General features: G+C 42.7%; 1 pseudogene across 1 annotated transcript; it reads left to right on the top strand.

Moving 5' to 3' along the window:
• The first annotated feature begins 459 nt into the window (after positions 1-459).
• On the top strand, positions 460-17,410 carry LOC143635115 (putative plastid-lipid-associated protein 4, chloroplastic; annotated as a pseudogene). Its single transcript, XR_013153994.1, has 7 exons — positions 460-469; positions 1,282-1,436; positions 16,244-16,357; positions 16,436-16,535; positions 16,686-16,760; positions 16,921-16,988; positions 17,058-17,410. The product of XR_013153994.1 is annotated as a putative plastid-lipid-associated protein 4, chloroplastic (transcript).
• Positions 17,411-19,247: the final 1,837 nt, after the last annotated feature.

Raw genomic sequence — 19,247 nt, 5'->3', positions numbered from 1 at the left:
TGATAGAAAATAGTATTCTATTCTTTGATTATAGTTAAATTAAAGAATACTTTAACACCATTCTCACCATTTACTCCAAACTCCAAAGCCTAACAGCAATTTTACTAACAATTGATTTAGAAATTTAATTATAAATATAAAACAACAAAAGGAACAAAAGGCTGTGCAACACTAACCTTTGGCATGACAACGTTCGTCTAGGGCATTTCAATGTGTTCTTGGTGAAAGCAGGTCAAATTAATGATGAGTAATTATTTAAAAGACTCAAAGATTGATAGTCTTCCATCCGCAAACTTTAAAGCCCAATTTCCAAAGCCTGAATGTAAATTTGGGTTCATCTTGCTCCAAATCAGCATATTTGTGGAAGTCTTAACATATCACGGAAGCGATGGGGGCTGAGTTAGGTTTTATGAGTGTTTTGTGAGGGAATATGGTGGATGTAGAGAGGATGCGGAGGTGATGGGGAAAGGTAATAAGGATAAACGACTAAAGGAGGTTTGAGATGTTAACTCGTGTAAAGGTTGAACGGGTTAAATCAATGAGAGGTTTCCATTCAGAATTCAAGAAATCTGGTAACTTTAGAACGGGTGGGGAGCGACACATAAAGACAATTATATAGATGGTTAGATTTATTCTTCTTATCCTATGACATTTACCCTATGTATAAGTAGTAATGTGTTTATGGTATATGACACGTAATCAACAAATTCCTTGATAATAAAGATTCTATCATATCTCTAACTCATTATCACTATTGTATATTGAAACAATAAAAAAAATGGTGAGCCGTTTGAAAAGTTATGATCCCACCACTAAAATAGACCCGCTCATACTATGTATAGTGTTATTTGAAACAAGTGATATTTATTAGGATCAACTACTTGAGAATGATTCGATGCATACAAACCTACTAAAAAAACGGGTTTTTGGTTGTTCAGACATTCAATTGCCACCGAAGTAAAATTGAAATGGATGGTATTCTTTAATGATGGTGTTGGTGTGGCTTATATTTAATAAAATTATTAACAGAGTTAATTGGCTGGACTAAAACCGATACAACATAAAACCACCGAATTGATAACGCCTAAAAGTTATTTTGAATTAAAATAAGTAATTTGGTAAAAACACATGAACAAAACAAATAATGTTTTTTTCCCACCGTGTACCACGTTTGGTCGTCGCTAAATAAAGCGTAGCAAACAAGTTGAACCACAAATGGTCATCACCTCCTGATTTCACCTCATCATCATCTGCCATTAACATCACCTTCAATTTACTCAGCACCACCTACTACAAGAGCAATTAGCTTATGGATTCCATCCAGAGTCTCTAGTTTCTTTCCGGCAAAGAGTTGTAAGCAGGAGCTACTTGAGAGCAAAGCCCCACTCGATCGAGGTGCAAATGCTACTTCCCAACAACTGGACCAAGTTGATCAGGTTTTCTATTCTAATCATGTTCATGTATTGTATGTTGTTGACTTGATTGGAATTCCAATTCTCAACTTGCATTTATTTAATTTAACTTATTATTCTCTCACAAAACTTAGGAGATCATGTTTGATAATAAGTTAATAAAATAAGAAAGAAATCCCAAACACCCACTTAAATTCGGTGTCTACTGCTTGTTTTCAGTTTCACTTGTTTAACCACTTTAGTTAAACAATACATGCCAACCTGTTATACGTTTACCTGATTATCACCTGTTCAACCTCTTTTTTTTTTACAACCCCCCAACCTGTTTACAACTTGATTATTACCCGCCAACCCCCCCACCTTTTAAAACATTTAGATTAATACGATTTTTAAGTGTAGGTTGGCTAGGGTTGATGATTTTGACACAAATTAAAATATGGGTCGTGTTCGGGTGGATTAATCCAACCCGACACTGTTGATGCTAGGGACCTGGGTTCGGTTCGCGGGCTGTCAGGTTTGGAGTCTTGAGCCCTGAAGAAACACGGATCTACTCCCCAGTAATGGGTCATAGATCCAATGAATCTACATGGTAGGATATGTTTAACTGCCAACACGATATGAACTCAATTGCCCAAAGTACAGTGACGAAGACCTGCAAAACAGACACCGTGAGCTCGTTACGGGAAGGACAAGAAGGGGGGGGGGTCTTCCCGTAACTACCCTCCAGCGTGAGAATAAGTACAATTCTGATGAAGATAATGCACTTAAGTAAATTGAGAGAGTATAGTGGGAGTGAATGGATACCTTATGATGATTGAGAGGGTATTTATAGCCGAAGGGTGTAGGGAAGTAATTGGGCCAGCTGTCCCTTTAGAAGATGCTTTTATAACCGCCTGAACACGTGTCCTCGTATGATAGGTTTAGCCTATACGTTGCATGTGCATGTATAACAACCTGGACACGCGTCCTTCTGATATTGGTCCATGGGTAATACTAACCATGTGCATGGTTATAACGGCCTTGCCAGGTGTCACTTGCTGATTGGCCGAAGGATCACGTATTGCCCAAGAAAGCATCTTGGCAAATCTTCTAGAAGGTAATTAGTTATCGACAGCTGGCCTGGAGCATTACCTCGTGGTCATTTACGCGGAAGAGTATTCTTTCTTGCGGATGACTTTTGAGGGTGCCAAGATGCTTTCGCATGTGCCTTGAGGTTGTTTCTTCCTCAGATGATTTATGCGGATGGTTCATATGTCCCGCGGGTGCCTTATGAGGGACTTCTAGTTAACCCGCGGGTGTTACTTAAGGGTATTTGGGTCTTTTTGGTACCCTACCTCTATAAGTCCCCACAGTTCAGTGTTTCTTCCGTGTGAAGTATTTTATGCGAGTGAAATTCTGGATTTAATGTGAATTTGGGGATTATTAACTTTGCAAGTTGGTGAGAAATATCTTTTGTTGCTGTGGATAATCATGAAAAAAGGACAAGTTGACCACTCGCAGGCACGTGTGCAGGTGACAGGACGTTTATGACGGCTGTCACTGTATCCGACTATACAACTTTTTCCCTTTTTCGAATTCCCCGTGTGACGTGTCGATCATTTATTGGACGATTTTTTCTCTCTCCACTGTTCGCGTCCCATCGCATTAATTGCGGTGGGTATAAATAGAGGGAGTTAACTTCTTTTTGAAGTTTTATCGCTTTTGAATTCTGAATACTAACTTGCTTTATTTCTCTGAAACTTTCGATCTTTCTTTTAATTTCTTTAGAAATAATCCAAATATTTCACCGAGTGTTTTCCATAATGGCAGCTGTGCAATCTGAAGTTGATGAAATAGAGGTCCAATGGGACTTGGATGAGTACCAGAAACTCATCACGACCTACGGCATTCCGCCGGAATAGGGATCGGAGTTCCTTTCTCCCGGTTCTATTGCCAGCTTTCCACCTCCTGGGAAGATGGCTTTATATGCCGACTACTTTGACCGTGGGAACTTTCGCCTTCCCCTCATAAAGTTTTTCAACGAGTGGTCAAGGCGTTTGGGATTCACTTATCTCAACTTTATCCTCGTGCCGTCATGCAAATTCGTCACTTCGAGTTCGTGTGTATGGCACAAGAGATAGTGCCTCGGTTAGACCGGTTCGTTGTTTTCTACAAGATGGCCAACTGGAATGGATGGTTTACTTGCCACAGCTTGCCGGACAGAGTTATCGGCAACGTGACCGAGGAGACTTCCTAGGATTGGAAGAAAAAGTTCTTTTGGATCTCTGAGGACGTGGTACCGAAAGCCATGGTCCGTCGCGCTGTTAATGATGCTCTCATTGACATTACTCCTGCTTCCCATGAGAAGCGCGACCGGTTCCGCAAGCTAACTTCTTCACCTACGTCAATGCGGGCACTTCCTGAGGAAGCCCTTGTATGGGCGGGCATGAGCCATTTGTGGCCTTCCCCTTTCATGGAGCCTGTTTTAATTGAGCTAGATGGCCGTGAGTTTTACTACTTTGTTCCTCTGCCTTTCCGTTTTTGAGGTTTTATTGTTGACGTTTCCGTTTATTTCAGGTTTCGGATCAATGTTGAACGCCCTGGATGACGGCAAGGGCTGCGTGGGTAAGACCATTCGCGACGCAAAGGATACGCCTATCCTTGAAAGGACTGCTAAATACTTCCTCTTCCCAGTCAAAGTGCGTGCTGAACCAGTTGTCTCAGAGGCTATCTTCGAATCAGGTGCATACATCCTGAACCCTCCGCCTCTTAATGCGCTGACCTCCGACGGGACAATCGTCATTCAAGTGACGATTCTGCCATCCTTGAGGAAGAAAGCTCAGATGATGCTTCTGAATTTTCATTTGTCTCTCATTTGCTGGCAGAACTTTACCGGAAGAGGCCCTTCCACGTATCTCAGGCGAGTGACGCAGGTACTAGTTCTGCGGATGCCAGGAAGGGGCCGAAGACGAAGAAACGTCGGACACATCGTCCGAGGAAACCACCACCGCCCAGCCTTGCGGAGCGTCTGGGGACGGTGACTGGTGAGTTCTTACTTGTTAACTTTGTTGTTTTTTGATAATGAGATCTGATTATGATTTTCTTATGCAGATCCGTCCATTGCTGAAGGTCATGCGGTTGGTAGGCAATCGACACCGACACCAAATGTTGAAAAACAACCGTCGCCTCCTCCGGAGAAGGAGGTTGATAATCCTGTTACCCCTCCTATTGAGACGACCGTGGAGGGGTCCAACGTTCAGCCGGTGACTACCGGATCCCTGGATTACCTTTTCTAGGGTGGGGATGCCACCGGTCCTCAAAATGATAACCCCGAAGTTACTGAAGAGGGCTTCAGGGTTAATGAATCTCCTCCTCAATCCGCTCCTCAATTTTACTCTACTTCCTCGCCTTTTACGTCGGGTGGGGGAGGTGATTTCTTTTTTGAACCGTCTATCCATGAGGCCGGAGGAGGTTCTTCACAGGGTGCCCCACAACAGTCTTCCTCCACTCCTGTTCGTCTCGGAACTTCAAGTTCTCAATATTTCGGGAACGTACAGTTGGGGGGAGACTATAACTTGTTTGTCCCATCTTGGGGCATTGTCAATGGGTCTCGGGTTTCGAATCCCAAGACCTGCATGAGTTTTGTTGAGCACTGTATGCCGCCGGCTGAAGTGGCGTACCAACAACTCGCTCCCGTCAGGAACTTCATACTGACTTGTCCATTTCTTTGACTAACAGCTTAGCCTGTTGTCAAGAAATCTTACGAGAGTTGCGAATAATGGGCGGGAAGCTTGGTGCAGCTTCCGAGGCCATGAAGGTTGCGCAGAAGGAAGCCGAGGAGCAGCGGAAAGCAGCGGTCGCGGCTAAATGGAAACAAGTTGATGCCGAGGCTGCAATTAAACTGGAAAAAGATCAAAGTGCTGCTGCTGCTAAGAGTTGGAAAGAGGCCAGTGAAAGGTCTAAAGCCACTCTTGAAGCTTCCCGAGCTGAAACTCAAAGGAAGAGGGATGATTTGGCGAAGACACATGACGAGGTGTCTTGTCAAAACACCCGGATCCAAGAGCTCGAGGAAGAACTGAGATTGCAGAAGGAGCAATCTGAGCTCAAAGATAGGACTGCTGCTGAGATGTAGTCTGCTTATGACTCCTTGCTGCAGTCTCGTATTGAAGCTGAAACTCGCACCTCCGGCGAGTTGTAAGTGCTTCGCGATAGGGCGGAGCGTGCTGAGCGGGAAAGAAAATATTTCCTCAACCGTGGCCTTGACTCAGTAATATTTTCTCGTATGTTGCTTTGTCTGTGCACTTCAAGTTTTGTGTGCTAATATGTCCCTTATGTTTTGTTGTTAGGTCATCCGTCATATCAAGAAGAGTACGGAGCTTACTGACTGCTTCGTGAACTTAAAAACTGCTTCAGAAGGCGTTGGCCGGGTGAAGGGATTTAATGAAGGGTTGGCGTTCGTCCAATCCGGACAGTCTATTGAGAGTCACCCGCTTCATGGCCTCGACGCGAAGCAAGAATTGGATATGCAGATAAAAGAATATGAAGATCTGACCTTCCCGCTGTAACATATGCTTCCAGAGTTTGCCTTGACTGAAGATGGCGTAAAGCAGTTGCGGGTCTATATTGATGATGAGTCTGATGATGACAAGTCTGAAGATGTTTCCCACAATGCTCCGAAAGGCACTTCGGCCCCTAACCCATAGGATAGATCTAGGAGCTAAAACTGAACTTGTACTTTCTTTTCATGTTTTTGTAATCACCATTTTTGAATATTAATGAAAAGAACTTCATGTTGATAATATCTTTTGTGAAATATCTTTTCTTTGCATTTTGTACTTGTGTAAATTGGATAGTACTGGTGACGTGGCGGAGAGAGAGTTTTAAGCGGTGGCTGACAAGATGTGTAGAACGCCTGTTTGATAGCCTGTAAACGCTTTTTCGAATCTCCCGCCTGACGTGTCAGTCATCCCGTGGTCCTCATTTTCTCTTTCCTCTGTCAGTCAGACGGTCACATTAATTGCGATGGGTATAAATATGCCTTGATGTCTTCAACCCATTCTTATTACTTACATATTTTCTCCTTCAATCATACCAGAGAAATTTTGCTTTCTTACATCCGTCTTTTATATTCGATTCTAATGGCTGCCCAGAAGAAAAATCCACCCGCGATTCATGAAGTCGGGTGTGATATAAAAGACAAAGATTTCCAGGATGTTAAAAACGTATATGGCTTTCCACCGGAATGGGAAGCCGAACGCCCATCTAAAGGGGCAATTGCAACGGTGCCTCCGGCAAAGAAGATTGCCATCTATGTGGACCATTTTACTACGGGTAATTTCCGGTTATCTGTGTCAAAATTCGTTCGGTCCATAATGAGGGCCTATGGGCTTCATTTATCCCAGACCCACCCATTTGGGATGCTGAGAATTCGACACTTCGAATTCTGTTGCCAATCCCATAACTATGACCCATCCGTCAACATGTTTGCCATTTTTTATAAAATGACATATCGTGACAGATGGTATGGTTTCGCCACCACCCGGAAGGGTCCGATTGGCTTTGAATGGCTCCGGAGTATACATGGGTGGAAATCCAAGTTCTTTTGGATTCGGGAGGATACTATTCCATTTACAATGACTCGACGAAAACCGGAAGAAGCGGCCCCCGAGATCCCGACCATTGAGTATGAGGGTCATAAGTGGTTTAACACTTTGACCAAAACACCGACGCCCATGCACCCTATTCACGAAGGAGCGATGGTTTATGTGAAGATGAGTCGGTTGTGGCCGTTTCCTACCTTGGAGCCCTATTATGAGAATTCTGACGGAGGTAAGTCTTCATTTGTAGCAACCTGGATTTTCCATTTTCTTACTATAACATTCACTGATTGCAGGTGAAGGTACAGTTTTTACTACCCTGCTGGATAGGGTGGGAGGCATGATGGTATGCTGCCCTATTGCACAGCATGACGTGCCGTTTTTGGATCGCACGCAGAATAACTTCCTTTTCTCCACTACCCTCAGTCCGGAGCCTGTTGTCTCCGAGGAAATGTACGCACAAGGTGAGGAGTTTGTCAAAAAGTGTGAAGGTATTCCCCAACCCCGCCCTATAACTGCCGTTACTTCGAGCGGAGTGATAGTACTTCTTTCATCCAGTGAGGAGTCGTCACTCTGTGAAGAAGGATTATCAAGTGGTGCTATTAATCCTTCGCATTTAGCTGTAGGTTTTACCCGTAAGCAAGATTCGAAGTGCACGACCGATCCGACTATAGGTGAGGAAGGTAGTCCTCAATCCGTTGAGGGCGAACTTCAAGTCGTGGAAGCGGGTGCATCAAAGATTGCTGGCAAGCGGAAAGCACAACCTTCCGATGATGCCCCTTCCAAGAAGAAGAAAAAGAAGAAGGCGAAGGTCAAGCTTCCGGACTTGGGGGCTCGGCTTCGAGAGCTTTCCGCCCAAGATGTTTCTAAGGGTAAGATTTGAACCCTTATGATTATAGTTGAACTTGTCGCTCCTCGGTGACTTAAAAAGTTTTATTTTGGAAATTTTCAGGTATCAAGAGTTCAGTTGCTGCAAAGCTTCCGACTCCACCAACCTCACCATTAAACATTGTTCAAGAACCGATCAATTTATCGGATACGTCTCCTATCGGAGAAAAAGAGGTAGGTGAAACTGATCGTTTCCGCACATCTCCACCCCATCACGAGCATTTCTTCCGAAATCAGGGTGGGGTCAGTGTTTTTACTTATGGGGGGCAGGCTTCCTCATCTCGAGTGAAGGAGGATACTGCTCCGCATAACCCTCACTGGTCATTGCGTCAGAATTCAGTTTTAAGCGACGCGGACGTTTTCCATGAATATCTCCAGGAAAGTCTCCCTCCCGCCGAGAGGGAGCGAGAACGTCGTCGTATTCGCCAAGAACTACTGGACTCAAATTCCTATCACATGGCGAACACTGTTTCCACCAACCAGGAGATACGCCGGGATTGGTTAGCTATGAATGAGGAGCTAGAGGAAATCGAGCGAAACTTGCTTGACGCCAAGAAAGAAGCTCTTAAAGCGTTAACTGACGCCCGGGATAGCCATCGGGCCATGGGGGAGGAGAAAGTCGAACGCCTTGTCGCTGAGGAAGCTAAGACTGTTCTCCAGAAACAGCTGGAAGAACAAGCTAAGCTGATAAAGACCCTTCAGGCTGACTCAGCGGCTAAGGACAAGCGCTTATCCGACCTTAATGGCAAGAATCGAGACCAAGCCTTGGAGTGTGCTGGTCATAAGATGGATCTTATCCAGGCTCAGGCGGATAAAAAGTGGCTTCTAGCGACGGCGATTCCCAAGGTATCAAGTCTTTTTGTTAACATAATCAGTTCTGATGTGTATGTGCTCACACATGTTTATTTGACTTAACAGGTTATCACTGACGTTCGGAATAGTGACGATCTTGGGAGCTGTGTTGCGGTGCTTCTCCGTGCTTCCGAGAAAGCAGGCCGACAAATGGGCTTTGAAGAAGGATATAAGTTTGGTTCTGAGGGCTGGGTTCCAGAGGAGTATGTCTTGACCGGCAAGGACATTGCTTTTATCCTTATTGAGAAAACCAAGGATTTTGATACTCTGAAGTTTTCCCTTTCCGACCATATATCGGAGCTCGCGGATAAGGAGTATGCCATAGAACAACTAAAGGAGCTATTAGATCTTGATGAGGAGGAAGAAGAAGGTGAAGCCGATAATACTGCGGAAGACGAGAATATCGTCCCGTAGATGTATATATGTTTTCCCTTGTAAATTTTTCCCTTTTGTAATCTCTTTTGACTATTAATAAAAAGTCTTGTTTTCTTCCGGTGCACTTTGTCTTATGTACTATAATATAAGTGTCTGTCCGGAACTTCGTTTTTTTCAATAAAAGATTACAACTTATCAAAATAACATGGAACTAACTCGACATTTTTCATACATTAGGCATAAACCTTCTTACAATAAAGGAGATTGCATAACTTTCTAGTCTATGTGGGCACGCATGCCAAAATAAAAGAGTAAATAAAACTGCTACATATAGCATTTCTTTAACTGTGTTGTGTTCCAAGTTCGAGGGATTTCAGTCCCATCCAACTTCTCTAACTTGTAGGCACCTTTGGATAGTACTTGTTTGATTTTATAAGGTCCCTCCCAAGTTGGGGCTAACTTGCCCGGAGGCTCCTGACCGGAAGCCTCGTTGTTGCGGAAGACAAAGTCTCCCGCATCGAATCCACATGTCTGGATCCGCGAGTTATAATACTTCTAAAGTTGTCGCTTGTAATTGTGCTCGCGGATCGATGCTAATTCTCTTCTTTCTTCAAGTAAATCAAGATTCATCTTGAGTTCGTGATCATTATTATTAATTAGAAGAACCCTCGCGGATGGAATCCCAATTTCTGCCGGTATCATGGCTTCGGTGCCATAGGTTAGACTAAACGGCGATTCCAAGTAGCTAGAATTCTTTTGGGTTCGGAATGCCCAGAGTACATGTGGCAATTCGTCAACCCAACCCGTCCGTTTAGTACCTAACCTTGCCTTGATCCCTTCTTTGATAGTTCGGTTGGTCCTTTCGACCTGACCATTTTCTTAAGGGTGAGCTACAGATGTAAAAACTTGAATGACTTGAAGTTCTTTCAACAATTCTTATAGTCCGCTGTCAGCAAATTGGGTCCCATTGTCACTTACCAGTTCTTGCGAAAGACCAAACCGGCAAATGATGAATTCCCGAAGGATTTTTTTCACGCTTGATGCCGTTATTGATGCAACTGGTTTGGCTTCCACCCACTTGGTGAAGTAATCAATGGCCACTATCAAGAATTTGACTCGTCCCGGGGATTCTGGGAAAGGTCCCATAATGTCGATAGCCCATTTCTGGAACGGCCAAGCAGATTTATCAGTTCGTTTTTGGGGCGCAGAGTATTGGGGGCGTGACGCTGGAAAGAATCACATTTTCTGATTTATTGCACAGCGTCCAAATGCATGCCAGGCCAATAGTACCCCGCGTTCATGATCTTTGCAACTGTCATTCTTGGTCCCGTGTGTAACCCGCAAATGCCTTCGTGAATTTCTCGAATTAGGTACTTTGCGTCTTCTGCGTCCACACAACGTAATAGCGGACCAAGAAATGATCTTCGGTATAAGATACCATCAGTCAACTGGTAATTCAGAGCTTTGTGCTTAATCTTCCGAGCCTCAGCCTTTCCTGCTGGAAGTGCTTCGGAAGATAAGTAAGCTTTAATGGGTGTTATCCAAGATTCAACGCCAGTTTGAATTACCAGGACTTAGTTTTGTGGAACGGATGGATGGTCTAGAACTTCTACACAAATATCTTTGGTGAAATGCTCAAAATTCGTTGAAGCTAGCTTGCTAAGAGCGTCCACTGATTTGTTCTCGCTCCTCTTAATGTGCACAACATTGAAAGAGGAAAATTGGCGAATCAAGACCCTTGCTTGCGACAAATAAGAAGCCATGACATCGTTTTTGGCTTCATATGTTCCATTTATTTGTCCCGCAATTAGCATGGAATCCACCTGTGCTTCCAAATGTTTCACCCCAAGCTTTTTCGCTATCTGCAGTCCTGCCAGGAAGGCTTCATATTCTGCCTCATTATTGGTACTTTTAAAGTCTAACTTGATGGCGTATGTAAATTCATGCCACTTAGGGTTGACTAGCCTTAAGCCCGCACCTGACCCTTCACTGCTCGAAGCTCCGTCCGTGAACAATGACCAAACTTGCCCTTGAAAAGGAGGTGCTTGGGGGTTGTTGTTCAATTAAACATTCTTGTTCTTTGTTCTGCGGGACTTCTGTAACGAAGTCCGCCAGCACTTTCCCTTTGATTGCCGGTCTTGGTTTATATTCTATCGAATGTTCACCCAATTCGATAGCCCACTTTGCCAATCGCCCGGACAATTCAGGCTTACTCAACACGTTCTTGAGCTTGTATCCGGTTAACACATTGATGGGGTGACCCTGAAAATATCTGCGGAGCCGTCTGGCGGCATAGACCAATGCCAAAACCAACTTTTCCAACATCGAGTGCCCTGTTTCCGGGTCCGATAGTGTTCTACTGACGTAATAGATTGGAGTTTGAACATTTTTTCTATCTGTCAATAGGACAGCCCCCACAGCAATGTCGGATGCCGACAAATATAGTGTTAATGGTTCACCTGCGTGAGGAGCAGTTAACATGGGTAATTCCATTAAACACTTATTGACTTCCTGGAATGCTTGTTCGGCTTTCGGGTCCATCTGAATTGTGCCTTTTTGAGGCAGTTCCTCAATGTTGAAATGAACGGGTAAGATTTAGCAGCGTGGTTTTCCAGAAACCTGTTTAACGCTACCAATCTCCTGTTAAGTGTTTGAACCTCTTTGAGGGATGCGGGAGATGGCATGTGGGCTACTGCTTGTATCTTGTCCGGATTAGCCTTAAAACCCGTGCCTGTAACGATTACCCCGAGGAACTTTCCTTCCTCCATCCCGAAGGAACACTTTGCTGGGTTGAGTTTCATGTTGATGCTTCTCAACGTCTCAACAGTTTCCTCTATGTTCCTCAACATTTGGTCTTCTTCGATGCTTTTTATCACTAAATCATCCATATAAACTTCGAGATTTCGACTTATCTGACCCTTGAAGGCCTGATCCATCAGTCGTTGGTATGTGGCCCCCGCATTCTTTAACCCGAAAGGCATCATTCTGTAACAGAATGTTCCTTGGTCAGTGTGGAACGCTGTCTTGTCCTCGTCACCAGCTGCCATATGAATCTGGTGATATCCTTTGTAGGCATCGAGGAAGCACTTGAATTTTAATGGGGCCACAACATCTACATTCAAGTCGATCTCCGGAAGTGGGTAACAATCTTTCGGAAATGCCTTGTTTAGATCTTTATAATCTATGCACATCCTCCACGTTCCGTTGCTTTTCGGGACAATCACTGGGTTGGCCACCCACGTTTGGTACTTGATTTCTCGTATAATCCCTGTGTGAAGAAGGTCTTGCACTTGCTCATTCATGGCTTTCGTTTGTTCCGGGCCCATCTTTCGCTTCTTTTGTACAATTGGGGTGATTAGTGGATTCACCTTTAACTTATGCTCCGAAATGTTTCGCGGGACACCTGTCATGTCTGCGGGTTGCCATGCAAAAATGTCAATGTTCTTCGTCAACAATTGTTTTAAGAAGATTCTGACGATTTCAGAAATAGCTGGACCAATTATTACGGTTTGATCGGGAAATTTCTTGTTAATAATACATTTCTCTGGTTCAGTCCTCTGATTTTGCTTTGAAACTTTACCTGGCCTCAAACTTTCGGTCGTGAAGCAATGTCGATTAACATGAATTATTGCTACTCCATTGCGGGTCGGAACCCCTACTGCTCCGTGAGCTGTGGACGGATGGGCATTGAAGTCACCGATTGCTTCTCGTCCGAGGATAATATCATGTTTGGAAGTTGCCGGTAAAACTAAAAATTCAACTTCCTCAGTTCTTGAGTGGACCCCATCACTAAGTGTGACTGGGAGTGTAATGACACCCCGAGGGTGCATTATTTCCCCACCAAACCCAGAAACGGGTGCATGAATAGGTCGTAATCTTTCTTTATCATCTTCCTCAAGCTGTTCGAAGCACTGTTCGTACATAATGTCAGATGTACTACCAGTGTCAAAGAATACATATTGCGACCGATAGTGTCCAAATAAAGCAGTGATTATTAGAGAATTCTTGTTGCACGGTCCTCTTCTGATACGCGGAAAAATGACTGGCTCGTTTTTCCACTCCTCATCCGCAAACTCTTTCCTCTTACCACTGATGTGTTGACCTCCCTGAATCATGTGAACATTCAGATCTTTTATTTGCCTTTTGGGCGGGCCCTGGTTATCCTTTGCGGGAGGTTTACCAGTCCCTGGTAGCACACTTTTGACCAATTGATCTAACTTCCTGTTCTTTACGGCTACCTCTATTTCATTCCTTAGGGCCACACACTCGTTTGTATTGTGCCCTATATCGTTGTGGTATGTGCAGTTTTTTTTATTATCGAGGAATGATTTTCTCGGTAACGGTTGAGGCTTGCGGAAAGTCAAATTCTCATTTGTGAGGATCTCTGAAGGAGTTTTTCACAACTGAGTCCAACTGTTTTTGGAAGATCGTGCTGGAAAGTTACGCTTGTTCTTGTTGCCAATCAACGATCTTGCATCGAACTGCTTCGGTTGTTCTGTGGTCGGTTGTAGCCTTGACCATATTGTTCCTTTAGCTTGTTTGTTTTGTCTTGGAGTCTGGAACTCGACCCTTGGTAATTGCTTCTGGCTGCTGGACCCCAACGTTTTTTCAATTCTTGCAAACAGCTTAACCGCTGTCATGATTTCATCCCAAGACTCGGGCATTCCGTCTTTCCCGGTTGGTGTGCGGATCAGGGCATCACTATGGACATTTTTGCGGAACGCTCCCCGCAGCATATCTTCACTAACCCCTCTGATGTTAAGGCTCTCGTTATTAAATCGAGTAATGAAGTCCTCCATGGATTCATTATTTCGCCTTTCAACATCTAGTATTTCCGAAGGGTCGCGTGTATGTTTTCTTTGTTGGCTGAAGTGTTGAGAGAATTTTGCTACGAAATCTTTCCAACTTTTGATCTGCCTGCATGGTAGTTTTTCGAACCATTCTCGCGCCGCCCCCATGAATGTTAGTGCAAACATGTGACACCAATATGGAAGAGTCCAACCACTGACTCCTCATACTGCTTCAAATCTTAGCAGATGGTCACTAGGATCTGTCATTCCACTATATGTTCCAACAGATGTTGGAATTTTTGCGTTTATCGGATTAGGGCCGTCGCGATGGCCGGAATGAACTTCGATTTTTCTGCGAATGATTCCGGACGGTATGGTTTGAGAAAATCGTGTTCAGCACTACTATAATATTCCGCATGGCGAACAGCTGGTCGCGGGTGACTGGCCCCTCCGTATGAAGGGAGACGGCTATCCCCGCTATAATAACTACCTTCCGGACGATATGTTGAGTCGTGTCCGTCTAGTTCTTCCTCGTAAGCCGGTACCCGCATATCTATTCGGGGACGAGGACGTAACCTTGGGATTGCTCCTAGGTTTTGCTCCACTGGTTGACTATATTGAATATGACTTCCCCTTAAGGGAGGAGAAACAGATCTCCTGGGAGAGTCATCGTACTTCAGGATACGAGCATGGAAACGCTCATTTCGTACCCTACGTTCATACTCAGCGACCAGACTTTCTTGTTGAATGCGGAGCCATTCATCTTCAGATCTAGAATTATGCTGCCGAACTCTCCTTTGAGCATAATCACCGGAATTTTCATCCAAGCCTAATTCTGAGTGAGTTCGATTAGCATCTCTCATAAATTGGTCCAGATCTCTGAGATCGGACCCTCTTGGAGCTGTAACGTGCCCCAAATCAGTAGCTGGTCTAACAACATTTCCGGTGTCTACTGGAGTAACACCTTCTTGTTGAGCAAACAACCCCCGAGCCGTCGAACCACCGATGGAAAAACTTCCCGGGTTGACGACATCGGTTCTTGCGACAGGAGTCGAAATTCGAGCAAACACAGACGTTGCTCCTTCACGTGTTTCAAGGTTGGGACCACGTGAAGATTGTGCTTGATTCTCTGTCGGCCCTTTAGGTAACTGATTCATATCGTAAAGAGGACGAATTTTTTTGTTGTTCTAACAAAAGTACGAATGGCGTCAATGAAGAAACACGGATCTACTCCCCACTAATGGGTCCTAGATCCAATGAATCTACAGGGTAGGATATGGTTAACTGCCAACACGATATGAACTCAATTTCCCAAAGTCCAGTGACGAAGACCTGCAAAACAGACACCGTGAGCTCGTTACGGGAATGACAAGAGGGGGGAGGGGGGTCTTCCCGTAACCATCCTCCGGCGTGAGAATAAGTACAATTCTGATGAAGATAATGCACTTAAGTAAATTGAGAGAGTACAGTGGGAGTGAATGGATACCTTATGATGATTGAGAGGGTATTTATAGCCGAAGGGTGTAGGGAAGTAATTGGGCCAGCTGTCCCTTTAGAAGATGCTTTTATAACCGCCTGGACAAGTGTCCTCGTATGATAGGTTCAACCTATACGTTGCATGTGCATGTATAACAACCTGGACACATGTCCTTCTGATATTGGTCCATGGGTAGTACTAACCATGTGCACGGTTATAACGGCCTTGCCAGGTGTCACTTGCTGATTGGCCGAAGGATCACGTATTGCCCAAGAAAGCATCTTGGCAAATCTTCTAGAAGGTAATTAGTTATCGACAGCTGGCCTGGAGCATTACCTCGTGGTCATTTACGCGGAAGGGTATTCTTTCTTGCGGATGACTTTTGAGGGTGCCAGGATGTTTCCGCATGTGCCTTGAGGTTGTTTCTTCCTCAGATGATTTATGCGGATGGTTCATATGTCCCATGGGTGCCTTATGAGGGACTTCTAGTTAACCCACGGGTGTTACTTAAGGGTATTTGGGTCTTTTTGGTACCCTACCTCTATAAGCCCCGGTAACAGGTTGTCCCTAAAAAATACTAAAGTTTGATTAGTGGTGTGTAATTATTATTCAACTGTCAACAACCTCCTCCTGTAATAGCATAATAAAGAAATCTTGGGAACAATGATATCAGTTTTAGTGAAAAGTGGTCATTATGAGATTGAATCTTTGCTAGTAAAGAAACCTTGCAAAAATGATAGTAACTTCAAATGTTTACGCTTTAAATTATGATGATGTTTTAGTCATATCTCGTTACGAGATGGGACTCAGAAGATCAAGATGAGAAAGGCATGGGGAAATTGCTTTAATCTCCTTATGATGGCTGATGTTCAGATCGCACGTAAACTTGAAGCGGTTAATAAGATAAAGGAGCCACTTAAATCCGACTTGCTCAATGGAAAATGGGAGCTTTTGTACACAACATCTCAGTCAATCCTGCAGACAAAGGTGACATCTCTCTTTAACTCTTTTAACATTTGAATATATTACTATCAATTTATTTATCTTGCTTGCTGTTACTTGTAGAGGCCTAAAATTTTACGAGCAAACGGAAAGATTTACCAGGCAATTAATGTGGACACTCTCAGAGCTCAAAAATATGGAAACGTGGCCATTCTTTAACCAGGTACTTGTCCCTATTTTCCTCAAAAGTTTCCAATCTTTACTCTTAACTTCATTTGCTGTTAATTATGTTTAATCATGAAATAATTGTACAATCATGTATCTTGCAATATATAGTATCTTAAACTTTTAGATGTTTTTACTTTCTTTGCAGGCTACTGCTAATCTGGTTCCCCTCAATGCAAAACGGGTGGCTGTCAAGTTTGATGCTTTTAAAGTATTCGGCCTGGTAGGCGAATCTTTGTTAAGTTAATTGTATAAGAAATAGTGGTACAACTGTGCATCTTGTTTGCTTGATATTAAACAAAAACAACAGATAGAGATTGGACCTTTAAAAGAAAATGGTACTGGAATTTGTATAAATAAACAACACTTGTGCTGATTTGCAGATACCTATAGCAGCTCGTGGAAGTGGTCGTGGTCAACTGGAAATAAAATACTTGGATGAAGAGTTAAGGTACACAACACTATATGCTCGTGTACTATACTTTGACTTTGATTAGTTGATTCGATTTTATGTTTGCAGGATATCAAGAGGCAATGAAGGAAATTTGTTCATATTAAGAATGGTGGATCCAACTTATAGAGTTCCTCTATAGTTCTTTCTTGCACATTGTTTTGTTAGTCCATGCCAAGATTTAGTATAGTTTGACCACATGTAGGTGGTCATATATGTAATTTGACTTTGACAATGGAAGGTCAAATGTGCAGTCAAACTACTTTTGGTACTTCTATACAAAAAAGTGAGAAATAGGAGTGCTAAGAGAGAAAATGTGTATGAATAAAATAAAGGTCTGGATGATCTTTTATGTAAAATAAAGAGAGGATGTATGTAAAACAACTTATCCTAAATCTTTATGATTAAAGTTTAATAATAGGAGAAATAATGAAGTTTTTAAGAAATTTTTGTCAATGGTGACTGCAGTCTTCTAAATTTTTTAAAACAATAAACGTCATATTTTATTACAATGATGAAAAACAGAAAAAAAAAAGTAGTGTTTACATCAAAACAAAACGTAAATGGGCAACAAGCTACGTCGCTATCTCATTTTGAATTGCAAAACCAAGTTTTTTAAAAATTACATAGATAAATCTTGAAGACATAACCTTACTATACATAACCCGTTTGACTCGGCTAAGTAGCTTCTCTTTCCAAACAAAAAAAATGCAATCTTCCGATTATACCCATAGGCCATTAACTTCTACATATTTACATATTAATTATTGCAACTTATGGATGTCACCTATTGATCATTAGATGTGATTGTTTTCTTGGGTTTCATTAAAATCATGATTTTTTTTTCCTAGGATCTCTTTAGTTTAAGTTGTTGATTTTCTTGGATAGACTGATGGATGCGCACCCACATCACCACTTTTCATAGTTGGTTCAAAAGAGTGCATAAATACTAACGACAACGACAGTTTTCTTGGTAAAGGAAGCGTGGGACCAATCATTGGAGGGATGTACCCCGACATCATTGTTTGAAAATTTTGGTCCTGACGGTGTAGGAAGACTCGAGGCCCACAAACCTTCGAGCATGATCACAACATCCGACATCGTTGGTTGCAACTGAGGCTTTTCTTGGACATGTAATAACGCGATACTGATCCATCTAAGAACTTTGCCGGCTGGATAATTTTGGACCATGTGATGACTGACTCCAAAAACTCTACCAGTGCCAAAGTATGAAATTCTAGGGTTCATATTATTGTCCAATAGAATATTGTTGGTCTTCAAGTCCCGGTGGATTATTTTGAGGCGTGAGTTTTTGTGTAGATATCGAAGTCCCTTTGCAACTCCAATCGCAATGTTAAAACGCTGAGCCCAGTCCAATTCTTTACACTTGTCATCATCTGTCGCATAAAATCTTTGGATAAATGACCCGAAAAAAAAAACAATTTTGTGATGAGGGAACAAATACGTACCAAAAAGGAATGTGCCAAGGTCATTGTTATCCATAAACTCGTAGACAAGAACGTGCTCGGGCCCTATTGCACAATAACCCAAAAACCAAACTAAATTATTGTATTGAAGATTTATTATTAGTTGTACTTCGGCCTTAAACTCTTCAGAGCCTCTGATAACTATTGCAATGTTATTTCTGTTCCATCTTCTAGAATTCCCTACAAAGGGAGTTTATTTTTTTTTCTTTTCTTGAAATATATAGAATATAAAAACATTCAAGGATCATGAAAATTGTATGTTACCTTATAAGCGAGACCAAGTCCACCTCTTACTTTATGGTACTAAGATTAAAAGAATTATTATTGGCTTATTGGCTTTTTTAAAAAGCCAATAAGTTAAATTGTGTTTGACAATCACAAAAAAAACTTTCTATTTTAGCTTTTGAAATGGTTAAAAAGCAGTTTTCGAAAAGCCTCAAATCCTGGCTTTTTAAAATGGTTTTTTGAAAAGCCATAAGCATTTTTCAAATTCAATCCCAAACATGCTCTATGTCAACTTGCATTTCAGGCTGACTACATTGTTCGTCGCTTAACCCCACTTGAGACTCAGTTTCAAGCCTACGAACTTTGTCGCTAAACCCCCGCTTGAGATTCAGTTTCAGACCTACGTGCTTCGTCACTAAACCCCACTTGAGGGTCAGTTTTAGGCATATAAACGTCGTCGCGAAATCCCACTTGAGACTCAGGACCTATTCATCATACAAATTGTTAATTTTGGAGCTCTATTCACTAAAAACTAGAGCTGTTATTA

Source organism: Bidens hawaiensis, unplaced genomic scaffold (assembly GCF_021521415.1).
Source record: "Bidens hawaiensis isolate Kalapana, Puna unplaced genomic scaffold, B.hawaiensis_p1.1 tig00000536_1, whole genome shotgun sequence".
NCBI classification, from domain to species: Eukaryota; Viridiplantae; Streptophyta; class Magnoliopsida; order Asterales; family Asteraceae; genus Bidens; species Bidens hawaiensis.
The sequence above is the reverse complement of the archived record's forward strand: the minus strand, read 5'-3'. Positions and strand labels throughout refer to the sequence as shown.